Genomic DNA, 7,733 nt, shown 5'->3' on the forward strand with positions numbered 1-7,733 from the left:
GAATTATTTATAAAAATAGAGTAGGCCCTCGATTACCTGTGGAAGAGGTTCCATTATTACTGAAAGTTCGTTAAATAGAATCTGATTTAAAAACCTATTAATTGAAGACCTGAAAAGTACAGATTTATTAAAATTTTATTAATTGTAATGTACTGTATAATGAGTGATTTATACTCATTGATTTATTAAAAATTGAAAGAAATGTTCTAAATTTTTCCTTTAGGATAGGGATTTCTTGTCCGTTAAAACGAGAGACTACTGTATTTTAATAGTATCTAAGTGCTTTTTTACAACCGAAAATGAAATAATAATAATAAGATACAGAGTGAATACATATGTATCAGTCTACTGTACTGTACACGTCACATTCTATTTTCAAAACGTATACTTCGTAGAATAATAATGTTACTCTGTTATGTATCTGTATATAAAATCCTACACATATATATACGTTTATTTATTTAAATAAACGTATATATATAGGAAGTAAATATAAAAAACGTAGATATACGTAGATATACAGGAAGTATAATATAAAAAGAAAACAATGATTAACATAAATTTTTAAAATATTACAATTTATATTTAATTTTGTATGTTAATTAGATTGTTCTAACAGAGAAAATATGAATTTTTCATATTTATAAACCGAAAATTTTGATAAAAAACGTATAACCGGTAATATATTTACGTTGAAATCCTTTTTCCTTACATTTGTATATGTATTACACTAGAAAGAAAATCTTTTATCCGACAAAATAATGTAGATCTATATGATTTATTGAAGCTTAAAAAATATACAAGTATTTTTTTACTTATTTTTAAGTAAAAAAAATTGAATTTTATGTCAATTTATTCAAAAATAATACAATTTGCTATAATGTTAATCCACTTGTTAATAAATAACATTATAATAAACCTATTTACTTGTGATTTTTATATTATTTTCGACTCGTGTTTCTTGGCTGTTGTTTTGTTTTACAAATTTATATTATTTAGATTTTATATAACTTACTGTATACATATGTTTACACACATATACACACAGTTAAACCTCGATATAACGCCACATGTGTTCTCTTAAATTGACATTAAATGGATTGTGGCGCTAAACTAAAAGATTTTAAACAATAAAAATTATTTAAAGTGATGAGATCTATACCAGTTTGTGTCTTGAGAGTTTAGAAGTCACATTATTTCGTATAAATGTCATTTGCAATGCAAAATCTTGCATTTAATAATTCAGAGATAACGAAGGATATTACTATTTAATAGTTATGAGGAAGATCCGTTCGAGAGCATTGATTGGCGCTATACGAGGGAGGCACTGTATAGGAAGACGTTACATCGAGGTTTGACAATAAATATTCAGACACTTTAATTCGAAAGAGAAAAATTAAATAAAATATAATTCCATACTTTCTATATTTAACACTGTTTTAAAATTAGATATTATTTTATAATTATTTTAAGATATTTGTTTTTAATTTCACTCAATACCTAAACAAATCTTATATTTTTTTACTATAGAAATTTACAGCAAAGTAGCAGATTTGCAAGAAAATTTGTCTGTGGAAAAAAAACAAAACACAAATATAAATTCAGACTGTTGAAACTATTAAATTTCATGAGATCATTTTATTTCTTTTGCTGTCTCTTCCACGTTCTTGGGGGTGCAAAGTGAGATCAAGAAGATCAATTTTCCTTACGAGTCTTTACCGATTAAGGAAAACATAAGTGCTATATTCTTAAAAGGTAAACAGATTACGTTTTATTCCAGAATTTTGAAAGTATTGGTATTAAGCTATTTGTCTTTTTTTAAAGCATCAAGTTTCTGTTTTTTGAAGTAGCGTACACGGATTAAGCTCTATTTACGTGAGCTGTGGGCTCCATAGCGTGAATGAAGCGAGAAGATTAGTAAAAAAGGAGCCAAGGAAGAATAATAAACGAAAGAATGCGATAAGCATGAGAAACTAAATATAAAGAACAACGGATTTTTTTTGAATGAATAGAAGTGAAGAAAGAACTGAAAAGTTGATCGATAAAATCACACTCTTGTGCTACTTTTAACGCATATATGTGCTTTTGTATGTTGATTTATTGTCGAGTAAGTATAGATTTTATCAATAAATTTTTTTTTATCTTCAATAAAATGTTCGGTTCTTAGCATCTTTCTATTCAAAAACCTCAATTGTTCCTCTCATCTTTTTTCTAAAGCTGCTTCTGAATTTTTTCTCTTATTATTAATCAATTTATTGTAATTTTGACACGACTTTAAACGTCTTTAATTAATTTCAATTTGGTAAATCTAATAGAAAAGAAGATTATTTATATTTCGAGATATGAAGACATTTAATTCAATTTACTTGATTAAATGTCCAAATTTATTTAATTTTGTCTTGTCTACTAAATTTTATCACAGATGCGACAATTTTTAATTTCTAAAATTTTTAAATTAATAAAATAAATGATTAAATCCGGATTATGAAATTACTCAGAATTAATCATATTTTATATTTTTATGAATAAATTCTTAACTCGTGTTTATACAATTGTATTTACTTGCACTTTTAAAAGTAAAAAGGTCATTATGCTAATGTCTCAATAAATTTAATGTGGATTAGATGAAGAATTCCCAACAAACTTGGAATATGTTACATAAATTTAAATTTTAAAATGTTTTAGGTCTTCCCAAAGAAGTATTTTTCCTTCAGAAATCTCTATCATGTGATGAATGCGGTTTAGGAATCAGATTGCAGAACGTTGTAACTTCGCATAAAAACAAATTATAATAAAATTTTCTAAGATACATTTTGATTTTATGCATTTTATATTCATAAGTACGGCAAGAAGTATGCTGAATTTTCCATAAAAAAGAAATAAAATTATAGTATATATGAGAAATATAAACATTCTACTTCTTTTTTTGTTTTGTTTTTCGATTAATGTTTGCTGTCAAATTTATTGTTATTGCTAGAAAAAATGTCATCCCTTCTTTGTCTTATCTAAGCAATCTTATAAGTTATGTTTCCTTTCCCAATGTAAAGATAAAAAATTCATTGTCTACAGACATTCCTCTTCGTTTAGTTTCGTTACCTTTTAATTGAGCGGCGTCACCCTGAGCTATGTTACGATTGGTTGCAACTTAGCATAAATTCTTACCAAATTGCAAAAGTTAAAGGTTATTCAACTCTTTTTTTAAGCATGTCAAGTATGATATTTTTATTTCATTTTTTCGCAAAATTTTCTTGATTTTTCTCCTTAACTTTTGTGTAAAACCTTTAGTTACAAATCCTTGTCTAAATTTGAATATTCATTAACTAAATAAAATATTTTAATTAAAAATTATTTATACCTTCTTTTAAGATTTGTAAATAAACTTTAAGTTGCTGAATAAATCAAAATTATATTTTAAACGAAAGAGACAAGCGATTAAACAACTCATTTCTTCAACAGATAATCGACAAAAATATCACTTTATAATTACAATAATTAAAACATCTTTGGCATATAAATTTGAAAAAGTTCTGCCATTAATTTACATCAAAGATTTATATTGATTAGATAATTTTAAGACCCTAAATATGATGTGTCACGTGCTTGAAGCTTATGATTTAGTAAACTGTTAAATCAGCTCACATTACAGCCTATTTGTTTAAAGTATGGAATGTAAAACTTCATTCAGTGAACGAAATTTATATTATTTAGATTTTATATAACTTACTGTATACATATGTTTAAACACATATACACACAGTTAAACCTCGATATAACGCCACATGTGTTCTCTTAAATTGACATTAAATGGATTGTGGCGCTAAACTAAAAGATTTTAAACAATAAAAATTATTTAAAGTGATGAGATCTATACCAGTTTGTGTCTTGAGAGTTTAGAAGTCACATTATTTCGTATAAATGTCATTTGCAATGCAAAATCTTGCATTTAATAATTCAGAGATAACGAAGGATATTACTATTTAATAGTTATGAGGAAGATCCGTTCGAGAGCATTGATTGGCGCTATACGAGGGAGGCACTGTATAGGAAGACGTTACATCGAGGTTTGACAATAAATATTCAGACACTTTAATTCGAAAGAGAAAAATTAAATAAAATATAATTCCATACTTTCTATATTTAACACTGTTTTAAAATTAGATATTATTTTATAATTATTTTAAGATATTTGTTTTTAATTTCACTCAATACCTAAACAAATCTTATATTTTTTTACTATAGAAATTTACAGCAAAGTAGCAGATTTGCAAGAAAATTTGTCTGTGGAAAAAAAACAAAACACAAATATAAATTCAGACTGTTGAAACTATTAAATTTCATGAGATCATTTTATTTCTTTTGCTGTCTCTTCCACGTTCTTGGGGGTGCAAAGTGAGATCAAGAAGATCAATTTTCCTTACGAGTCTTTACCGATTAAGGAAAACATAAGTGCTATATTCTTAAAAGGTAAACAGATTACGTTTTATTCCAGAATTTTGAAAGTATTGGTATTAAGCTATTTGTCTTTTTTTAAAGCATCAAGTTTCTGTTTTTTGAAGTAGCGTACACGGATTAAGCTCTATTTACGTGAGCTGTGGGCTCCATAGCGTGAATGAAGCGAGAAGATTAGTAAAAAAGGAGCCAAGGAAGAATAATAAACGAAAGAATGCGATAAGCATGAGAAACTAAATATAAAGAACAACGGATTTTTTTTTGATGAATANGAAAAGCCCATGAATGCGGGCATTATTACCTTTGTGAATAAATAAATGAAGAAAAAATTAAATACGTACTGAGCAAGAAAAATATTCCAATATGGTATTTATACATTTACATATATGATATGTGTTTACTCCTTATCAGAGCGCTAATGGTTATATCCATAGTGATACAAGGGTGAATGTAGACTTTCACATTCTAATTCGGCTCTCTAATATCGGTTTTAATTATGCTATTGTTAGAAACCAAATATCGTCTCGATGCTTTTTTTTATTTTTATTTATTTCGAATAGATAAGCAGTTTCTGCATTAAGATTTGTCTACGAATCATACAGAATGAAATATTTGAGTTTTTCACCATCGATCTCCGTGTTTCTAAGTTGTTTAAATAAAAATATTTCGCACAGAATTTAAGATTTGAATGTTAACTGAATCATTTCTTAGCTTATTTATTTATTATCACAGACTGATCTAGTAGAGTAGATAGGATAATCGCCCTCTAAGATTTTTATTGCTAATATGTCTTTCATCATTTCCTTAAATAATTAGTTTATATTTTAATATTTTTTATCTTTAATTATGTTTAATTATTAAAGCAATAAAACTTTTAATGTACTTATTACAAAAATGAAAAATCTTCCCTTCAAGATATGCTCCTGGATCGTCCACTGAATGTTTAAGAATTTTTAAGCTTATTACTGATTATTTTCTCAGTTTATATAATTAAAAAACACATTTGTATATTTCCTTTCTATTTGATAAACTATATATTTAGTTTTAGAATAAGTTTGATGGCATACGGCAACACAATACTCAGGCGGCCTAACAAGGGTAATCTAAATAGAGACCAATGTCCCATAGAAGGCTTTCTATAGGACATTGGTCTCTATTTAGATGTTAAGCAAATGAAGAAAACCAGAAAAACTCTACGTGACCAGCCCGTTGGCGAGGCACAAACCCGCGATTAATTATGCACTCGGCCACTGATGAACCTTTATTAACTATAGAATTAGTTTATAAAGGTCTTAGAATCACTACTTCTTTATAAACTATAGAATTAGTTTATAAAGAAGTAGTGATTCTCAAAGTGGGGGTCGTGAAAAATATTTGTGGGGTCGCAGAAAAATTGATGACAGATCAATTTTTTTCAAATATTTTATAAATTTACTATGGATTCATGTTTAGAAAAGAGTAGATTCTTTTTGGCTTAGTGTGAAAGCAGAGTATTCACTACTCTCTGAATTAGCAATGGCAGTTCTCTTATCATTTGCAACCACTTATTTATGCGAAATGGCATTTTCAGTAATGACCAACATCAAAACAAAGCAGCGCTCTCGTCACTATGAGACCTGCACTGACTGATATTAAACCCAGGTTTAATTTATTGTGCCAAAATAAGCAGGCTCACCCATCACATTAAATTTAATTTAAAATATGTTTAACTTAACTAATTGAGTTTACTAATGTCGAAACATATACATAGAATATTTTGTTCAAAGATGTACCAAAGATAAGTTATTAATTTTTAATGATACTAAAAATAAATCTCCTATTAAAATTATGAGTGTTTCAATGCAATTAAACACAAAGAAATGAACTCCTTGTGAATTTAAATTAATCCCCCTTCGGGATATTTTTCTACACACACCCATTCTTCAGGGGATCCTTTGAAATTTTTAAGTGCAAAAGGGGGGTCGCGGACCAAAAACTTTGAGAAACACTGCTATAGAAGATGCTACATTTTCTAGAATATATTATCTGGATCGAACGTGCTACATTTCTTTACAATTTAAAGTTTTTATATAACTTTTATATTTATTTTAGCTTCAGTTAAGGCGGAAATTANACCAGCCCGTTGGCGAGGCACAAACCCGCGATTAATTATGCACTCGGCCACTGATGGACCTTTATTAACTATAGAATTAGTTTATAAAGGTCTTAGAATCTAATTCTTTACTAAACTAATTCTATAGTTTATAAAGAACTAATGATTCTCAAAGTGGGGGTCGTGAAAAATATTTGTGGGGTCGCAGAAAAATTTATGACAGATCAATTTTTTTCAAATATTTTATAAATTTACTATGGATTCATGTTTAGAAATAGTAGATTCTTTTTGGCTTAGTGTGAAAGCAGAGTATTCACTACTCTCTGAATTAGCAATGGCAGTTCTCTTACCATTTGCAACCACTTATTTATGCGAAATGGCATTTTCAGTAATGACCAACATCAAAACAAAGCAGCGCTCTTGTCACTATGAGACCTGCACTGACTGATATTAAACCCAGGTTTAATTTATTATGCCAAAATAAGCAGACTCACCCATCACATTAAATTTAATTTAAAATATGTTTAACTTAACTAATTGAGTTTACTAATGTCGAAACATATACATAGAATATTTTGTTCAAAGATAAGTTAATTTTTAATTTTTAATGATACTAAAAATAAATCTTCTATTAAAATTATGAGTGTTTCAATGCAATTAAACACAAAGAAATGAACTCCTTGTGAATTTAAATTAATCCCCCTTCGGGATGTTTTTCTACACATACCCATTCTTCAGGGGATCCTTTGAAATTTTTAAGTGCAAAAGAGGGGTCGCGGACCAAAAACTTTGAGAAACACTGCTATAGAAGATGCTACATTTTCTAGAATATATTATCTGGATCGAACGTGCTACATTTCTTTACAATTTAAAGTTTTTATATAACTTTTATATTTATTTTAGCTTCAGTTAAGGCGGAAATTGCTTTTACTTCCCTATTTCATCTTCAGCAAGGTTTTGTTGATTATTTTTGTTAACAATTAAATTTATTTCTACTTTCAAAATGGATTTCTGTATTGTTTTAACAGCTTATAGAAAAACTAATAGAGAGGACATGCAAGTTAAAAATCGTTTTTCTAAAAATAAAATATTTGTACATTATTCTCGCTCTATTATGACGTTAAATCGTTTTTGTAATTGAAGTTTCTCTTCAACAAAAAATATATTTATTCCAACAAAAACATAATGTAAT

At 27.6% G+C, this 7,733-nt stretch overlaps 1 long non-coding RNA gene across 1 annotated transcript; it reads left to right on the plus strand.

The window, feature by feature from the left end:
• The first annotated feature begins 1,618 nt into the window (after positions 1-1,618).
• Positions 1,619-2,759, plus strand: LOC111616811. The gene is made up of 3 exons (XR_002755320.1): positions 1,619-1,755; positions 1,825-2,107; positions 2,686-2,759. It is a non-coding gene; the product is annotated as an uncharacterized LOC111616811 (long non-coding RNA).
• The last annotated feature ends 4,974 nt before the right edge of the window (positions 2,760-7,733 follow it).

Source organism: Centruroides sculpturatus, unplaced genomic scaffold (assembly GCF_000671375.1).
Source record: "Centruroides sculpturatus isolate CEXI.00-Female unplaced genomic scaffold, Cexi_2.0 scaffold4065, whole genome shotgun sequence".
Lineage (NCBI taxonomy): Eukaryota > Metazoa > Arthropoda > Arachnida > Scorpiones > Buthidae > Centruroides > Centruroides sculpturatus.